Source organism: Physeter macrocephalus, chromosome 15, assembly GCF_002837175.3.
Source record: "Physeter macrocephalus isolate SW-GA chromosome 15, ASM283717v5, whole genome shotgun sequence".
NCBI lineage: Eukaryota > Metazoa > Chordata > Mammalia > Artiodactyla > Physeteridae > Physeter > Physeter macrocephalus.
In genome coordinates this window covers 58,634,820-58,656,080 of record NC_041228.1, presented here as the reverse complement: position 1 = coordinate 58,656,080, position 21,261 = coordinate 58,634,820, and the positions used below count along the sequence as shown (strand labels likewise).

The following is a 21,261-nucleotide window of genomic DNA, read 5'->3' as shown; positions in this document are numbered from 1 at the left end:
TCAGAGCTGTGTTTGTACACTGACTGATCTCTGTGTGGTGCCCATTCCATCCTATCTCAACTCTCAGGAAGCCCTCTCAGGGTACGGGTTTGGGTGGTGTTTTAGATGAGGTCGCCCTTATACTTAACACAGAGCCCACAAGATTCTTCTGTGTGCCAGTAGTTTATTCGGGAGGTCTGTTGGAAAGGAGCAGACATGAGGGATTGGAGACTGAACAGGGGAGAAAAGAAAGTGGTTTCACTAGAGGCAAGGCCGATGACTGGTTTTATGTGTGACTTTCTAAAGAACCTCATGAAATGATTCTCACCACTTTTCAGTCTGAGGAGACATGGAGAAGCATTCAACAGCTGGCTCACATCTCCTACTAATTTAAGGTCACCCAAATTTCCCCAAGTTATAAGGCTGAAGGGGCTGCCACTGGGGTCTCATGCCAAAGAGTTAGAAAAGCCCTGGGGCAGGAAAAGAAAAATACCCTGTACATGCTTTGAGGTAGGGTACTGTCAGGCAAAGAGAGTTAAAGCCTGCACAGGATTTTTCACTATAGCTTTGGCTAGAGTCAGAGGTGAAGTTGAGAGGAGGTAAGGCAAAGTATAGGAGATGACTGGGCACGTGGGAATGTATTGTCCTTAATCCAGTCTTTGACGCTGGAGTGAGTGGCTTCCACTGTCTTGTCTTAACTTTCAAAGAAAGATGCTTGAAAGAGACTTGCGGCCACAGTCAAATCTCCTGCAATGGCTGCTGTTTTGCAGCCATGTCTTGTCACCACTTCCGTTTCAAGCAGAGAAACAGTTGGATTTTTCTACCCTTCATGGTCCTAATTTACCATAGTCTCAATCAGTTTAGATTACAGGCCACAGGAAATAGCACCTCCATTATTAAAGCAACATTTCCTTTCATCTCTGTTTGCAGGTTGGCTAACTCTAGCCTGAGTTCATCTCTCTTCTAAAGACTATACTGATAGCAGCAAGAAACAGCAGTACAATAGCATTCTGAAATTTCCTTCCATATAGGAAATGCGGGTTAGGCCGGTCCATGGCTGCCCTTCAAAATATGGGTAGCAATAGTTTTACCGAGAACGTTGCCTCAGCATAGCAAATCTTACCAACTCTCCAGGAGACCGCACGGGTTACGCAGAGCAGGATCGCCGGGTAAAGAGAAGAGGTCATGACGTCTGGAAGAGGAAGAATGTCCAGTATAGGAGACTCAGATAAAATGATTAGTGAGGCCAGAGGAAAACTAGGAATGGGGGTTGTATGAAAGCAAGTGCTTCAAGGAGGGAGTGATTGTGTCCAATGCTCATAACAGGTTGTAAATTAAGTTCTGAGAACTATTGGGCAAGACGAACATGAGGGATAGTGATGGGAAATACTTCTTCTGAAAATAGGTACCTAGACTTCATGTTTCTATGAGAATTTCCATCCTTCCCAGAGAAACTTTCTACACAGTCTCCTTAAAAATAGAAAAAAAACAGCCCTTGCAGGTCAATCCTCAAACCTAATGGCCTTATTTACTTAAAATATAATTTCAAAAGTTTCATATATTTCAAATAAAACTATTGTTTACTGAAGCATTTTCAAAAATAAATATCTGCAAATAATGGGAAAGAGCATCAACTTCTAACTGTTAAAATTATAAAATCATTAATGTAATCTACATCAATGTCACAAGAACCTTGTCAATACTCAGAAAATAGGAGTTTTAGTAATAAGTAATTTTGACAACTTCATGAAGAAAGTCAATTCGTAATCATGATCCTAAATTCTAATATTCCTCTAAGTTCCTCTACCGTATTATGATATGCACAATCATTTATTTCACTTCAATTAAAAATGACTATCATCACTCAGTATTTGGAAAGGAAGGAGAAATATGTCCCTACAGGGAGCCTAATCAAAGAAGTATAGATAAGATTTCTTGTTGATGTTATATACATATATAACTGTATATTACATTCAAAAATTATGTATATAATAACAAATTATGACAGACTTTGAACTGGACCTTTAAATGAGTATGATTTAGACAGTAGAGCTTCCCTGCCAAATGCAAATAACTCACTTGAACTCACTTTTTTGTAAAGGACAGACCAATTTTTCCAAGGGGAATTCTTGAACTCATTAGATATGTGATATTCATTAAAATTAGTTTCATTTAACACCACAAAAAGGACTTGATCAAAGGCTATTTTACTCTTTTCTTCCTCACTGGATGATTAGCTAGGTTCATTTTTAAATGGAAGATATACTCTAGATATTTAAATGTAGGGCATCTCTTCCTTTCAAATCTCAGAAAGAAAGGTGTGCTTCAGTTTCCCTGCAGAAAGCTCTAGTATCTTGCCCCCCTTTTGAAAGAGGAACTAATCTTTCTTTCTCTATTCTTCTTTGTCTTCTTCCCTTCATCAGCAATGAGCCTCTTTATCATTTTTGTCAGCCCAAAGAATAATTTTTCTCTTTCCAGGCCATTCAGAAATTGTACACTACAAAGTAAATGGAAATAGCATTATTTATAAAAATAAAACAGCTATGGCATTAGTTCTTAAAGGGTATAAAATTTTGATCCCTCATTCCAACAAAAAGTCTTCTTAACATTTAGGGTTCAATGAGAGGCAATAAACAAAAATGTTTTGGTGACTCATTTGACATCTTTACTAATAGGTTTTAATTCAAAATGGTGAATATCAGACATATTTGTGTTAGGCAATTAAAATTAAATTATATCTAGACATATTTTAAATTCCCATAGTAACATTAACAAGTAATTTTAGAACTCATCTTGAAGGTAAAAGTACTTTTATACTTTATAATGAAAAAATCAATAAAATGTGCCTTTATGCAGAGAAAATGTAATTATAATACCAATTAATGTTAACTGGTCACTTTTTTATTGAAGTATAGTTGACATACAACATTATGTTAGTTTCAAGTGTTCAACATAGTGATCCAACATCTAAATATATTTGAATTGGTCACCATGATAAGTCTAGTAACTATATATCACCATACAAAATTATTACAGTATTATTGACTATATTCCTTATGAGGTATATTGCATCCCCATGACATTTATTTTATAACTGGAAATTTGTACCACTTAATCCCCTTCACCTATTTCTCCCAATCCCCTATCCCCCTTCCGCTCTAGTAATCACCAGTTTGTTCTCTGTATCTACAAGTTTGTTTCTGTTTTGTTTTCTTTGTTTTATTTTTTAGATTTCACATATAGGTGAAATCATACAGTATTTGTTCTTCTCTGTCTGACTTATTTCACTTAGCACACTTAGTACTCTAGGTCAATCCATGTTGTTGCAAGTGAAGATATTTCATTCTTTTTTATGACTAAGTAATATTTCATTATATATATGTGTATATATATACCACATTTTCTTTATCCATTCAACTATTTATGGATACTAGTTTCTTCCATATCTTGGCTATTATAAGTAATGCTCCAATGAACAGAGGGGTGCATGCATCCTTTCTTATTAGTGTTTTTGTTTTCTTTGGATACTCAGAAGTTGAATTGTTGGATCATATGGTAATTCTATTTTTAACTTTTGGGGGAACCTCTGTACTGTTTTCCATAGTGGCTGCACCAATTTACATTCCCACTAACAGTGCACAAGTGTTCCCTTTTTGATGATAGCCATTCTGACAGGTGTAAGGTGATATCTCATTGTGGTTTTGATTTGCATTTCCCAGGTGATTAGTGATATTGAGCATCTTTTCATGTGTGTTTTGGTCATTTGTATGTATTCCCAAAGCCATGTAACCCCTATCACAATACCAATGGTATTTTTCACAGAATTAGAACAAATAATCCTATAATTTGTATAGAATCATCCAAACAAACAAACAAAAAACCTCCAATAGCCAAAGCTATATTGAGAAAGAAAAACAAAGCTGGTGGTATGACATGCACTGATCTCAGACTATACTACAAAGCTATAGTAATCAAAACAGTATGGTATTAGCATAACAACAGACACATAGGTCAATGGAATAGAATAGAGAGCCCAGAAATAAACCCACAGTTATGTGATCAATTAATCTACAACAAAGGAGGCAAGAACATACAATGAAAAAAAGACAGCCTCTTCAATAAATAGTGTTGGGAAAGCTGGACAACTACTTGCAAAAGAATGAAACTGAATTATTTCCTTATACCATACATAAAAATAAATTTAAAATGGATTAAAGACTCACATTTGAGACCTGAAATCATAAAACCCCTAGGAAAAATACATTGACATTGATCTTAGCAATATTTTTTGGGGGTCTATCTCCTCAGGCAAGGCCAACAAAAGTAAAATTAAACAAGTGTGATTATATCAAACTGAAAAGCTTTTGCAGAGAGGAGAAAACCATCACAAAATAAAAAGGTAACTTACTGAATGGAAAATTTTTGCAAATGATATATCTGATAAGGAGTTAATATACAAATTATCTAAAGAAATCATACAATTTAATATCAAAAACCCCCAAATATTCCAATTTAAAAATGGGCAGAGAACCTGAACTGGTCACTTTTTAAAGTGTTTGATACAGTACTTAGATGCATTCTTTTTTCATTAGCCTTGAATATCAATACTCTTAACATCTCCATTTATAAATGAAGAAATTAAGGAATGGAGAGATCAATGACTTGTCTAAGGTACAAAGCTTATTAAAAAAAAGATTGGGCTTCCCTGGTGGCACAGTGGTTGAGAATCCACCTTCCGATGCAGGGCACACGGGTTCGTGCCCCGGTCCGGGAGGATCCCGCATGCCACGGAGCGGCTGGGCCCGTGAGCCATGGCCACTGAACCTGCACGTCTGGAGCCTGTGCTCTGCAACGGAAGAGGCCACAGCAGTGAGAGGCCCGCATACCACAAAAAAATAAATAAATAAATAAATAAAATAAATTTTAAAAAAAGATTATACTAAACCAGACCTCTGATTCAGATTCCTATACTTTAATCATTATGGCTTACTGCAGAAGATTAGAGACAGAATTTGACATTGAAAGCCTAGATTCCAGTTTTTAATGAGACTTCTTCACCATGCCTTTACGTCTAAGGGAAAAAATTCTGATCTGTACTGCCGTTAATGATAATACTACTTTAGAGAAATGTTCTGGAGGGAAAGGATATTATTCAAATTTATTTTTAAAGTTTTTTTTTTTTTTTTGGTTTGACTTTGTTTCTTAATTTTCTCATGCTAGGATGGGAGGGCAAACAAAGCCTAAACTAACAATACCAACTATACGTGTGTGTATGTGAGTGTTCATGTACTTATAAGTATGAAAATACAACTTACAAGAAAAGGCAAGGCCAGAATCTATAAGGCTAAGGATTTTGACTTTATCTTAGATGCAAGAGAAAGCAATTAAATGAAAAGATAGTTTCATTTAAAAGATAGTTGTGTAGATTCTAGGCTGTTCAAGTAGAGCAAAGGAGAAATGGTAGTGGTTAAGATGGTGGCAATGAAGATGAAGAGAAACATTATATATGTGATGAGAGACAGAGAGACAGAGAGAGAGATGAGATTCCAGAGAACCTAATGAGGCAGTCTATGCAGAAAGTGAAGAAAAGTAAGGAATTGAGGATCATTCCCAAGTTTTTGCATTGAGTTAGTTTTTGTGTGAATCATGGCACCATTCACTGAGGAAGAAAAGATTTGCAGGATGGGACAGTTTGGAGGAAGGAATAATTGAAGTTTCATTTTAGACATCTTAATTGTAGAGACGTCAAGCAGTGTTCCTCAATTTTCTCCAATGAAAAGAATCACCTGGGAATCTTATTGCACATATGGATTATCACCTTTTCTCCTAGAAATTCTGGTTCGGTAGTCTGAGCTGAACACAAAGTACTGGATTTTCTCACACTGCAGAAGAAAAAAACCACACTGAAGGAGGTGGGAAAGAGCTAACCTAAGTAACTTTGGAAAACAGTATTTTAATATACTGTAATTCACCATGTACAATATATACTGAAAAGCTAAAGACAAAAAGAAATGTACACAAATATTGAACTTGTTAGGAAATTTATTTTTCACACATGTGCAGGTTAATGATTTTTAAATATTTTATGTGTATTCCAGAATTGAGCAAATGAATAAACAGCCTGCAAATAATGAGAATCAGGTTTCTAATTGTTAAAGAAAAGAGTTACAAATAAGGAAAGGGTAAGGAAGGCTAGAATAAACCCTGTGGTGTTAGATGGGAATCAAGGTATCAATTTGAATTCATATATCAATTTGAAGTTTTATATATATATATGTAGATAGAGATGATAGATAATGTGTGTGTGTGCACATGTGTGTGTGTATACACACACACCCAGATAGATAATATGAAAATAGAGATATTTGTATACTTTTATGTATTCGTATATATATTTTTAGCTCTCTCTGCTGAAAACACAATGAGGTAGCTTGGATAGCAATGAGTCCACCTCATACCAAGATTCTGGTTTCTGAATACCATTATTAATGCAAGGAACAAGAACTCCATGGAGAAATGACTGATTCAAGGCTGAGACAGAGGAAAGTAAAAGATGGGTCTGGAGCATTTTGTGGTGTCAGAAAGTAAGATATTACTCCAAAAATTGTATGGCCATGTAGGAAAAATATAGGAGTAGGAGACAGCTTGAAGGAGTACCAGTGACCAAATATGGAACACTTTGAGAAACAAAACAATTAATGATAGTAATAAATTTTAACCCATAGAATAAAATAAATATCCACAAGTTCACACTGATATATATGGATATATATATATATATAAACAAATAACCAGATAAAGACATAAATGAAGGAGAAGAACAGCTCTTTCTTATACTCAAATTATAGTTAATAAATGTAGAGGGAATGATGGGAATGGAAAATGAACAATCATCAAACACCACAGTAATTGGTGGAGCCAAAAATTATTGACGGGTGCTAAAATTAGTATGGCAAAATTAAACAAGAAGCAGAATATGTGAACAATCTCAAATAATTACAAAGGGAAAAATAGTGATTTTGCAGCTCTCATTATAACTAAGTCATCAAAGTTAGCATCACTACTAGTCAGACATACAGATTTTTTTGTACCTCTAATATGTACTGAAAATGGCATAATATCTCTCCTCAAGTGTTCTTGTCAAGAAATACATACCCTCAGTCTAACCATGAGAAAATATCAAACAAACCCTATTTGAGAAAAATTCTACAAAATGACTGGCTAGGATTTTCCATTAGTTCAAGGTCATAACAGACAAAAAAAGACTGAGGAACTATCTTAGATTAGAGAAGAATGGGGAGATATGACAAGCAAATGCAATAAGGGATCCTAGATTTGAATCTGGACCACAAGACAATAGGCAATATTTGAATACGAGTCTATAAATCGTTAGTAGCATTGTGACAACGTAAACTTTCTGCTTTCAATAATTATACTCTAGTAATATAAAATGTTAACATTTGGGGAAGCCGAGTAAAGGGTATATGGGAACTCATACTGCTATGTTTGAAGTGTTTTGATAAATAAGATTTGATTACACAGTTTTATAAAAACTTAGTTTGGACATTTCTGAACCTCTTTGTTGTTTCCTTATGGAAGAAAGCTGCTTGTTTAGGGTTAATACTAATTCAATGGGGGTAAGATTTACACAGGACCAACCCTAACATTCATAGTGTGTGGCACAGGAAACAACTTTGAATGGCCATTTCAAGGAACAATATACTTAAGTGTATACAATGAGTAAAATGGATGAACTACACAAATTTATGAGTTGAAAAACCATAGAATCATAGAATTTTCTCACTGTAAAGGCTCTTACTTTTCCAACTGTCAACTTCAACCTCTGTTAAAGCACTTCAGTAACAGGGAGTTCTTGAGTTTAAAATGCAGTCGGTCCATTTTATAGTTGAAAGGTTCTACTTGTCAAAATATTCATCCTTTTATCAACCTAAACCTGTCTACTTGGTCTAAAATCTTCGGTGTGGGACAGTCTAATCCCTTTTTCATAGGACAACTCCTAAAATAGTTTAGAGCGACCACCTACTTCTCTCCTGGTCTTGCTTCATCTCATCTATTCCCAGTTCCTTCAGTTACTTCTTATATAACAATATTTTAGATTCCAGACACTTTACTGAATTCATCACTTTCTTCAGTATAATAACTCATTTGCTGAATGTGATATTTTAAGCCTAAAAGGATTTGTTTACTGTTTTCTGTAAAGAATGAAAACATAAAATGTCCAATCAACCAATAATTCTTCACCTAACATGATTCATATACACCAATTGGTAAGGAAAATTTAAAAATTCAAATTACTTCATTCTTAAAGAGTGATCATAGTATATACTTATTTATAATGTGCAGGAAATATGAATTTTCTTTCTGTGCATGTATAACATTGCCCTCTTGCAGGGTACAGAGGATACTCCATTGATGCTGCCTAATGATGTGTATGTGATAGCCTGATATTTACTAAGAAGTCAGACATTCAAGAGGATTTTTTGTTCCCAACAGAAATACATATATGAATTTTTATTCTCTATTTTTTGTGTGTTTCTAACTTTTATTATTCATCTATTGGCACTTAAGTGCATTCACCAAACTGCATCATAAACATCAAAGCAGATTACCTCACTTTACCTTTTATGAGATTATTATACTTATCAACCAATATTTGAGCCCTTAATATGGGCAAATCATCCTAGCCTGTTAAGCACAGAGATACAGAGCATGGAGTTGAAAGGGCACACACCAAGATTTGAACAAATTACTTAAATCTCTCTAAGTCTTCATTTTTGTATGTGAAAAATGAGAATAATTACAATGATTGAACTCATAAGGTGGATGGTAGAAAACATCTAGGTGCTACATGTAAAGAGCTTGTTTGACTACCTGGCAAAAATATCCATTCTTTATTAACATGATGGTGATGATGAGGATGATGATGAAGCTACCAGCAGGTGTCCTTATTAGGTCCGTAAGAATGGTGAATAAGCCACAAGATCATGTCTGTGAACATTTGATTCTAAGGCTACACTGCCTTTGCCTTCCCAACTCCGCTCCACTCCTCATCTGTTTAAACATCTCCCAAGATAGCTCGGGTCTTCTCCTCTATGAAGCTATTCTGAACTACTCCTCTAGAATGAGCTTAAAATACATGGCTTGCACTTATATTAATTTATATCAAGTACAAACTTCCGCAGTGGAATTTATTACGCTTTATTGCAATTTTTGTCTCTATATCAACTTGCAACTCTTTTGAGGAAAGAAACTGGGTCTTATTCCTAGAAACTAAAACAGTGACAAGCAAATAAGTCATAAATGTCTAATTCAGCACATTGAAGTTATTTTTTCTAGAATGTTAGGGAAAACACTTAAGGGAAAGTCAGATTCATTGTTGTTCAGACAGTCCTAAGAATGGACTTTCTCATAACTTGTATAATTCTGTATGTAGCAAGTGAAGATTAATCAATGGCAGGTTTTCCTTTATTTATATTTATATAATCTTAAACTAAGTTAAGAAAAGCCATCTCATCCTTCTGAGTTAAGTTACAAACATTAAGCATTTTAATATTTAAATAAGAGTGAGACTAGCTTTCTTCACAATTCTGTGTTCTCATATTTTAAAAGGATGTCAAAATTTAAACTTCTTTGACTATCATCTTCTTCCAGATTCAGTTAAAGTGTGGTACTTAACATAATCCCAACTTTTGAAACTAATGGAAGAAGGTTAAACATCTAGTTATTTCAACCTCTTTTGGTCAGCCTCAACATTTCCTTCAAAAATAATTCCCATTGACCACAATATCTATACTTTCAGTCTATTTTTCCCTAATAAACACAGGAAAAAATTCATGGTGACAGTTCCAGATTCATCCATGAGGGGGCAAACATGTCTCATACACACAATGAAGGGAAAACTAGTAATAAACTAGTTACACTGGGAAAAAAAATGGACATGGTGTCAATAGCAAGATTTGGTCCATATTAGAAAGAAAACAGTGATACATATCTGTTTGATGATAATATGTTTGTTTAATTTTTACATTTGACTCCTATTTTCAATGCCAGAGGAAGAACACCTGAAGGATGGAGCTAGGTGTAATAGTCAAACAAATGTCTCTTTAGAGAAAAGACTTTAAATACCATGATGATTCACCGATTTTCATCTACAGCCATGATAATCTCTTGCTGCTGAATTTCAGACTAGTATATCCAGTTGTCTACTTCACATGTCCACATATGCAGTCACAAATTTAGTATGTCCAAAAACAAATTCTTAATCCACTAAAGTTCTCTCTTGACCATTGCCTAAAAGACTCTAAGTGATTTTTCGCTAACCTAGCTTTCTAACCTTATCTTCTAACAATTTCCCCTTTGATCACTTCACTACAAACAAACTAACCTCCTAGTCTCTGGAACACATAAAGTATAAGCCCACCCACCTGCATACACCAAGCCTCTTTTTCAATGTATTCATATGGTTTGCTCCCATACTTCTTTCAAGTCTCTGCTCAAATGTTCCCTGACCACCCTACATACTTGCCCTAAACCTTGCATCATTACACTTCTCCTTCATGGTCCTTGCACTAACTAACATGCTATATTTATGTATTTATGGTGGTCTCCTTCCACTGGAACATAAGATCCATAAAGAAGAGATTTATTTGTTCACTCCTAGAGCCTAGTGCTCTAGTGCCTAGAACAGCAGCACATATTAGACACTCCATCAATATCTGCTGGATGAATGAACATCAGCTTGCCTGGTGACCAAACACAGTTCACTGAAACTTACTTTTTAATCAAATTTAAATTTCCTCTTCTTATTAGCTTAAATTTGATTTGAAAAGTTGAATATTCATTTTTATTTAAAAATGAATAATTATAGTGACATAATTCTTTATAAATACTATTTAATAATCTATTCATTACAATACAAAAGTTTTATTCAAAGTATACCTTTCTCCAGAAGGGATTTTTTGGTTTTCTTAGATTCTTTAAAAACCTGAGGTTAAAAAATTTAAAGAGCAATGCCTAAGTACATTGTTTTATTTCATGACTTTCACATGATGATTTTTTTTAAAAAGGTTTTATTTGAGAATTACTTACACCACACTATTGAATGTATCATATGCCATTTACCAAGCATCTCACTTAAGTAAACATACATTTTACAATTAAATCTAGAGTTCCAATTATAGAATACTACCTATATTATATAGATCTGGTATTATATGTCAACTCCTTACCAGTAAAAACAAGGTGAATTCTTAGCGATGTCTAAAGGAACAGTTACTGTTCTGTTTGTAGTCATTTCCCTTCATCCATTTTCCTATTTCTGTTACAGATATTCAATATGAAATATCAATCTTCATATGAATGATCATTTTCTTGTACTCTTGTAATCGTGCTTTCATATTAATGCAGGAAATTTTTAGTCCAGCTATAATTACTTGAATGCAATTCTATTACAATAGCTTTGCCATCCCTGGACTACATTTGTGCATATTTTACATGATATACTTTCTGGTCTCATTGAAAGGGTAGATGTTTATCATAAAATTTTAAGATTTCTGTAGAGTATGATTAATCAACCTAAGCTGAGCAGCTACCACACACACACACACACACACACACACACACACACACACAAAGGTACTCTTATTATAGAAATTCTCCTCCTATCCTTTCCCATAAGTCAAAATTATGTAAAACAATATTGATTGTCATGCAGTGAGTGCCCAATTCTTTCCTAGTAAACTAAGTTTCCAGCTTTAGGCAGACCCCTACGCAGTGAAGAGGGCAGGAGACCTGGCAGTCAGTGGATGACAGATGCCTGGGCTAAATCACCCTGACAACCCCTCTCCATAATAAATCTGAGAAGCTAATCTCTGCTAAATTGTTAATGGCTGCTAATCAGATACTGGATACATGGTTACCCCTCTTGATAGTATATTTGCATTTAAATGAGTCCGTTCTGGAAGGACTCCTTAACCCAAAGGAGTGGTTCTAATGCTGACGGCTTCAGGCACCCAGGGCCTCTGGCTCAGCTTTTCATATGGTCCTTTGCAGAGACCCATGATATCATGAGGCCATTTGATCTCTAATTCCAGAATATCAGAAAGGAATTACTGCAAACCTCAAAGTCATGATCCGAAGATGGTTGTTTAAAAAAGGGTCGTTCAGTGAAAAGTCATAGAACATATGTATATGTATAACTGATTCACTTTGTTGTAAAGGAGAAACTAACACACTATTGTAAAAGTTATACTCCAATAAAGATGTTTAAAAAAAAAAACAAACTGATCTATTTCACCTCACCCTAGCCACTATTCATTAAATTAAATTACCTGGCATACTGGTGTATGTCAAGTTCCAAGCAGATAGATTCAAACCCTAAGTGTTGATGTAAGACATTTCTCATTTCATTTCTTTTCTTTCTATTTCCCCTATGTCTCTCGCCGTGGTATAGTATCTGAAGCAGTTAATCCCTGCCATTTAATATCTTTAATTTTTGTTTTTTCCCAAGCACCATCAACACTGATTGTCTTCTATGAGTAAAAAGCACCTGGCAAACAGTACTTTCATGGATGAAGGAGGCTGAATTATCATGAGAAACTATCTATACCTCCAGTGAGTCTGGCTTCACAGACTGAAAACTATACAAGGAAGGACAATCCAATATGTTATGTAACTGTCCGAAATCGCCACACTTAATCCCCACTGTCTCAAAAAAATTGAAAGAAAAGATTAAACATCTACTTTCACTCTTAAGGACAAGCCTATGTAAGAGCCATTGTTCTCCTTATTTCAAAAATGAGACAAAGTCAGGCTGTGAATGGAAGGATCCCATCCCCTGTCTGTTCAACTACAAAACCCCTGACCTTCAGGGTCATCCTTGTTTTCTTCTCATCCTCCATCAACCTTATATGGACCTTTACCTCCAACACTGATACCTAGCAAATCCTTCCACTAAATTATAAATTATTAATCATCAGGTTTAGCATGTTCTCTCTTCCAAGGTATTTAGAACTTTAAAGGAGAAAGAAGCCTGCCCAAGTGGACAAAGCTAACACTTATCAAGCATGAGCTCCCAACATTTGCACCAGACAATATCACATCATCCCATTATAAACTGACAATAATCTTTGTGAGGTTGCGATCCTAACCTTCTTTTTACTGTGGATCCCTTTGACAATATGGAGTAGCCCATTTAAATAGTCTTAAAATAACACTTTCAAATTCATAAAATATGTAGAATTTCAAAAGAAACTAGTTATGTTTTAAATGCAGTCATTAGAATATTTTAAAAACCAAATTTGTGATATAGAAACGAATGGGTATTTAAACTCACTAAATAACAAGATACAACAGAGACTTTATTAACTACTATACTTAAAAATAGTGATGTTGGGGAGATGGGTTAACAATTCTGATACATGTGTACTGGAATTGAACAATTAAATAAACAGATGGTGGATGGTGGTAGCCACATTTCTCAAGATTGAAGTATGAATTTACAGATAAACAAGAAGAGAAAGCTAAAATAATCTCAGCGTTAATGGATTATAGTTGCAGACATCAGTATACACTCAGCTCAATATAGATATAGATAGTTATATATAGAAATATTTACTGATATGTGTATATACATGGGTTAGTATACATATATATTTCTTTGTTCTCTCAGTTAAGAGAGCCTAATCAAATAAAACCCCATTAGCAACAGCACATCTAGAGCCCAGATCTTGGTTTCTATTACTACTCTCCAATAAAAGGAATCAGGGCTCCTCAGAGAAATGACTGATTCTAGGACTGGGGCAGGAAATACACAAAATGAGCCTGGAGCATCTTGTGGTACCAGAAAGTCAGCAAGTGTTAAACACACACACAAACATGAATGCTAAACACATATACACACAGATACACACACACACACACAAACTCACACACCCCAAAGGGAGTATGTCAAAGAAGCATAGGCGCCAAGAGAAAAAGCTCCCAATGGCCAAAGCTGGAACAATTCAAACAACAAAATAAAGTAGTATTGGATTATAACAGGATAAAATAGATATCCATGAGTCTATACTGATATAAATAAATATCAATAATTGAATAAATTAATATGTATGGGAAAATAGACAAATCTGTGCAGAAGAATTCCAAATACTTTAGGTACATACTCTGTCCTCAAGGAGGCGGAGCATAACTCTCCACTCTTTGGGTTTGTGCTTCACATAGTGACTTCCTGCCAACAAGTGTAGTGTGGAAGGGGTGGAGGAGTAACTTGACAGTGGAGAAATCTGAGACACTACCTCAGCCAGGTTATCAAGGTCAACATCAACAGTCAAATCACACTGATAGTATGTACCCTTGATATGATGTTATAAAAAAGGCATTTTATCTGGTTGTCCTCCCAATAAACCATAATCCCAGTCTTACCATGAGAAAAGCATTGGACAGATTACATTAGTGAGGTATGCTACGAAACACTTGATCAGTGTTCCTCAGAACTGTCAAGGTTGGGGCTTCCCTGGTGGCGCAGTGGTTGAGAGTCCGCCTGCCAATGCAGGGGACACGGGTTCGAGCCCTGGTCTGGGAAGATCCCACATGCCGCGAAGCAACTAAGCCCATGTGCCACAACTACTGAGCCTGTGCTCTAGAGCCTGGGAGCCACAACTACTGAGCCCATGTGCCGCAACTACAGAAGCCCACACGCCTACAGCCCATGCTCCACAACGAGAGAGGCCACTGCAATGAGAGGCCCGTGCACTGCAACGAAGAGTAGACCCCGCTCTCCGCAACTAGAGAAAGCCTGCGCACAGCAGCGAACACCCAACACAGCCAAAAATAAATAAATAAAATAAATAAATTTTTTTAAAAAAACTGTCAAGGTTATCAAAAACAAGAAAAGCCTGAGAAACCACCACAGCCCAGAGGAGCCTAAGGGGGCTTGATAACTAAATGTAATGTGGTGTCCTGGATGGAAGCCTGAAACAGAATTAAGGACACTAGGCAAAAGCCAAGGAAATCTGAATAAAGCACAGACTCTGGTTAATATTATTGTATTAATATTGGCTCATTAATTGTAAAAAAAGGTACCACACTAGTGTACGGTGTCAATAATAGAGGAAATTGGGAATGAGATATACAAGAACTCCGTATTACCCCCTTAATTTTTCTGTATATCTGAAACCATTCTAGGGCTTCCCTGGTGGCGCAGTGGTTGAGAGTCCGCCTGCCGATGCAGGGGACACGGGTTCGTGCCCCGGTCCGGGAAGATCCCACATGCCGCGGAGCGGCTGGGCCCGTGAGCCATGGCCGCTGAGCCTGCGCGTCTGGAGCCTGTGCTCCGCAACGGGAGAGGCCACAACAGTGAGAGGCCCGTGTACCGCAAAAACAAAAACAAAAACAAACAAACAAAAAAAAACAAAAAAAATAAAACCATTCTAAAATATTTATCGTCTATTAGATAAAACAAAAAAGGTAATGATGATCTGATTGTAACATCAGAGTAGTGATACTTTGAGATATCTATAAAAACTGCCTTAGGAAATTGTCTGTGACATCTGCTGGTGATATAGTCACAGGTACTCATAATATTATTGTGGTTTGTTGTCTGCATTTAGATTTAAAGGAAATGCTAAATACTAAATTCCAGTTAGAGGTTAGTGAAATTAAAGATGTAATATTCCCATCCAGATTCCACATACACTTTGATACATATTAAGAATCCCCTGCTTTTTGGTGAGGTCTAATTTTTTGAAAGTGAAACTCAGAGAGATGAATTAGGTTGTTCCAGCTTTCAAAAAGCCCACATTCTAGGGTCAAGAATTCTTACTGAGTCTTGTTGAAACTGTTTGCTACACTACCTCCTAATTCTGGAACTGCTAAACAGAGAGTTGGGAACTCTTCCTAGATTAAAAGTACTGCCTTGGCCTTGTGCAATTATACTGTTTAGGTTGCTGGACAAATCCAAGGATAAAACTGGCCTGGACCTAGTGATGGGCAATTTCAAAAGCAAGCTGAATGTGAGAAGTTCACTCACAGAGAACCCTAGTGTCAAAGAGCCTCTCTACTTGGGAATGGCTCAACACGGGGAAAACACACCCTGGTTCAGCTGTAAAGAGAGCACATCCTTGGCCTTTTTTCCCCCCTTAAATCCGGAAACTGATGATCTGGTCAGCTTAGGAGAGGGAGGGAGGTTAGGAGGGAGGGAGGAAGATGAGAGAGAGAGAGAGAAACCTGTTAATAGCTGGTGCCAATTTAAAGAGAGAAGGAAAGGGCTTATTATATACGTATATGCTAGTATTATTCCTAAAGCCAATTCTGATAAATCCTTTGGGAAAGAAAGCGATGCAGCCATCTGTTAATGTGGCTTCAGCTTCTTTGTTTCCAAATGTTACAGCTGTCACCAGACCAGCCATTCCACTTGGGGCGGGGCCAGAGGGTTAGAGGGGGAACATCTGTCCACTAAGGACACCACTAAACAGCAACAAAATCTTGGGGCGATCCCTCTCTCTTTCCTCGAGTGCTTTCGCTAGCAGGTCCTACTTCCCCACTCCTTTGGGAGTTTCCTGTTCCATTACGTACGCAAGAGGGCGAGAGGTCCCAGCTTTCATAATTGTGAGTGGTTTGGCTGGGTGTGTACGTGCGAGTGTGTGTGTGTGTGTGTGTGTCTCTGTGTGTGTGTGTGTTGGGGGAAAGTGGAGCTTGCTACAAGGGGCTTAGAAAAACTGGTCGCCAATTTAAAATATTTTCGGAGTGTTTGAATGATATCTTAAAAGCTAATCCCACTCTCAAATGCAGCGAAATGAACAATACAGATAAGGAAGATGAAGAGGGGGAAAACCCACACAGCGGAATGGAGCTGTCCATGCCGCGGGAGTGACAGGGGAGCGCTCAGGGGAAAGGCGCTCTGCAGAGAAAATCACTCTGGCTCTTCTCTCTCGGTCCACCAGCCGGCGACGCTTCTTCTGTAAAAGCATTCCTAGAAAATAACCCTACAACCAGGAAGGGTAGCGATCGTTGAGCGCAGTTTCCAGGAACCGGTCCCCGCAGCCGGGAGAGGTCCCTCTCCCCCCGCGGCTGACGCGGAATGTGGCGATCCGGCCCGGGGCGGGGGATGACTTCATGCGGCCGGAGCTCGGCGGCGGGAGCAGCTGCTGCAGCTGGCAGGTGGGGTGGGGGCCGGCCGAGCTGACCACGCACAGACCCGGCGCGGCGGCACTGCGGCCCCGGGGCAGCCGGCGCCGGGGACATGCGCTGATTCGATCCCTCCGGAGAAGGTAAGCAGCCCGGCTATTATTAGCCTCGGCCACACTGCGCGGTGCTTTCTGCTTGGTTAGTAATGGGGTTTGTAATACAGAGGGAAGAAGGGGAATGTCCCTGCCGCCTTCTGCAGTGGGAAAAGAAGCAACAACTGGAATTGAAATGTTAATCAGCCAAGTGCTTGAGATTATTGGAGGAGCGGTGTTACCGGGCAAACAAAGAAGGCGGTCAGCCTCTGTAATCTTAAGATAATCAACCATTGTTATGCCACACTCGCTTAAATATTGAAGAGGATTCAGAATGTAAAATAATTTGAGTTGCACTTTTACGTTGCTACCTTCAACCTTCGCGTGGTTAATTTCTGGTTTGCGAGCAGCAGGTTCTTGTCAGCAGCCTGGAGAAGTAATCGGAAATCTTCCCTCTCCTTTTGCCTTCCTCAGCCTTCTCCCTTTCCAGTTATCAGAATGGGTCTGCACATTTCAACGTCAAACACCCACTTCAATACTGAATGTTTAGAAAGAATCTCAAATTAGAGGAGAAACTTACCTCCTGGAGTTCAGCTTGGGTTGAGCAGCACTTGTCCCCACTTCTCCCTGCATTTACCATCTTCTCTTGTCAATCATTTCATTGATTTTTACCCCCCCGGAGATGCTGTGCCCATTCACAACCCAGCTCTTGTCAGCTCCTGTCCACCACCTCTGTTCCATGACTGATTTTTCAAGGACCCAGAAAGGGCATTGCCTTACACCACGTTTGGACTATTATCTGTGTCCTTCCCCAAAATGCATGGCATGAAAAATCCTTTAAGCCCAGTACCAACATGGTTTCCGATAACTCCCTTCATTGTAGTCACTGCAGCTACCAGATGGGTTTCGAGGACAGCAGAATCTGTTGGGGTGTGAGAAAGAGGGCTATACCTACATAGTTTGCTCCATGTGCATAAGAATAGGTGGAAGTAGAAATGCAAATGTCAGTCTATCCCGTTTTTCTTGAAGCTTTTTTAGTCCAACTAGGTTGTGAGACACCTAGCTGGGTAGGGTATGGGGCAAGTCCACCTGCAAAAGCAAGCAGTGTGTTTGTCCTAGGATTCCCCCAATAACCTCAAAAGAGTTTCCAGAGAGGCTTTTCCCACAGGCAGTCAGAAAGCCAGGGGAGGTGGCTAAGGTGAACCTCAGGTTATTTGGGCATCCTCAAGTTAGTCTCCCCTTTTAGGGGTTCTGACGTAGGATTTCCCCACAGACGCCTTGCTGCTGAGCTCAAGTGCCCATTCTTGTTGCCCACCTAGGGGTGTACATTTGAATGATATTCTGTGAAATGGTGAAGATGGCTATGGTTGGGGCTTGCAAATGTGCCACTTCACCAACAGAGGACAGTTGCAATAAGCCAGACTGTGTGGTGTCTGTGTGCCAATATTCCATTTAAAAAGAGATTTGTTATCTTTAAATCTGAAATTAAAGAGACAGTTTGACTCAAAAGGCCACGGATTTTATTTTAACAAATTAAAATCGGCGATCAATGACAAAGAGGGCCAGGGTTTATAGCTAAAACAATTTACCTCTGCTTACCTTCTTTTTTAAATATTGCTTTTAGAACAAGATACTGGTTCTGAAAAATCATGGTACTTCTATTATATATCATTATTGTTTTTCTGATTACAAATTCTCTATTTATAAATACAGTTTGGAAAGATTTGAGTTGGTTTCTTTGTCTCTATCTTCAGTATATGAGGCAGAAGGAGTGGAGGGGGGTGGGCAAATCCCACTCCAAATGGCCCACTTCAAGAACTGTTCCCAGGACCATGCAAACCCCTGGACCGAAATTCTTTTGGCTTGTTGTTATTATTATCTTTAAATGTGGTTTGGGTTTGAAATATTAAATTTTCAAGATTCCAAAATTTTGACTCAGGCACACCAACTAGAAGAGAGAACAAAGAAAAAGAAGAGCAAAACTATTTTCCACCTTTCTTACCTAATTGTAAAATATTTAATTATATGAATAATTATTCTGACTAATAAGTGAAAAACATATTAAAATAATTATTCATTTTTAAGAAAGTAGCCCAAGGTTTATGAAATACAGGTTAGTGCAATTGATCTTAAGTACAGTAAAAATTTCTGTAATTTTAAAAGGTGTTTTTATGTTGAGTATTAGTACATGAAAATATGCTCATGATGGTTAGAAATTGAAACGTCTGTTACTTGGTTTCTGAAGAGCCTGAATTCTTTGGCAAGAAATGGGTCAGGATTAGGGGACTGGAGCCGCCAAAGCTGGCATCATACCTGCCAGTGATTTTATAGGTGAGATGAATGCATTAAGTTATGGATTAGGGTTGGAGAAACCTTTTGGGGAAGAAAGAAAACAAGATAGAAAAAATAATTTGTTATTTTAGTGCAACTAAGATAATTAAATTTAAGGTATTTCTGAATTTGGACTTCGTTGTATTTAAGCAATTTCTGAGGAAGGTTTCTAAATTCAAAGCCCTGGGTAGAAATAGTTGTATGATTTCCTAACCAAAACTGATTTGTGACTCTATTTCCTTTTTAAAAAATGTTTCCCAGAGAAAGGAAAAATTAATTGCCCGGTGTTAAGGAGGAGGAATACCAAGTAGAAGGATGTACACTATTAGATGCTAAATGAGCTGTAGGAACTTTTTTGTAGATTTGACAAGATAGAATTGAAATCAATCTGTTGCTTTCCAATCACGTAAAAAAAACATTTAGTCTGGTGGGTGGTCAGTGTTATCAGTAATTTAAGACTTGAGAACCAATTTAGGATTCAAAGTTGCCCTCTCCTTACAAAAGGCATTTTCTGGTGCTGCATTACTGCCATTAACTACAATTGAAATAGACTTATCCTGAGATTTTGAAAAATGGAAAAAGAAATTGTAGGATTAATAAGGTTTTGCCTCCACTGAGAATGGGTAGAAAAAGTGCTATTTTGAAAGTTATCAATGGCTTCTTAATTGCCAGATTTCTGTGCTGTTTCAACCTGTTCTTTATGTCTTTATTTTTAAGTTCTCTTCTAAGTTCTTTTCTTTAAATTTTACTGCTTAGTGTTTTTTTCACTAAAATAGCATTTTTAATTGAAGTATAGTTGATGTATAATATTATATAAGTTACAGGTGTAAAATATAGTGACTCACAATTTTTAAAAGTTATACTCCATTTATAGTTATGATAAAATATTGGCTATATTTTCTGTGCTATGCAATATATCCTTATAGCTCATTTTATAATAATAGTTTGTACCTCCTAATCTCCTATCCCTATATTGTTCTTTTTTTAAAATTAAATACTTGTGTTTAAAAGTATTATTTATAAGAAATATATAGAGCGATATCTCTTTATCTAGTTTCTCACTAATCCCCTTAAATTACCTCATGACCAGCCTAGAACAAGTGATATTTATTTCTAGTTTGTGCCTCATGATATCACGACCATATGTCTTCATTTGTTCATTTTACTCACCCTGCTACACGTTGAAACCTTGCTCACATCATACACTGCCTCTTCCATGAACCCTTCCCCATATCCACCTTCTCATTTCAGATGTGTTTCTCCCTTGTCTAAATTCCTATGTCACTTTCTGTTTTGGTCTGTCCTTTAGTTTGAACATGATTTGCTGTTCTAAAATAACCCTAGGGAGCAGAGTCTTTGACTAACAACTTTTTATTACCTGCAACTCATAATACAGTGCCTAGCTAGCTATGTATATACAAAGTAGATGTTCAGCAATTTGATTTTAGTGAAGAAATTAGCTATTATTTTCCAGGGGTATATATCCACCTACTCTAATATCCAAGTTAGGCTCTAAATAATGTGTGCACGAACATTTTAGTTTAAAATCCCTATATAATAATATAGTGAAAGTACATTCAAATAGTTATATTCAACAAAAGTTATTGTGAGCTTACATGCCCTTACATGGATATTGGCTCATCCGTATCAAAAAGCATAGTAAGGGGCTTCCCTGGTGGCGCAGTGGTTGAGAGTCCGCCTGCCGATGCAGGGG

General features: G+C 37.2%; 1 protein-coding gene across 2 annotated transcripts in view; it reads left to right on the top strand.

The window, feature by feature from the left end:
• Positions 1–17,154: 17,154 nt before the first annotated feature.
• The window catches only part of PKIA (cAMP-dependent protein kinase inhibitor alpha), a 101,089-nt gene continuing 96,982 nt past the window's right edge, over positions 17,155–21,261 (top strand). Inside the window, exon 1 of one of the 2 annotated variants that reach the window (XM_007104836.3) lies at positions 17,155–17,267. The gene's annotated coding sequence lies outside the window, so the exon portion shown is untranslated. The remainder of the gene's footprint in view (positions 17,268–21,261) is intronic. The other variant, XM_028500456.2, reaches the window with a different exon arrangement.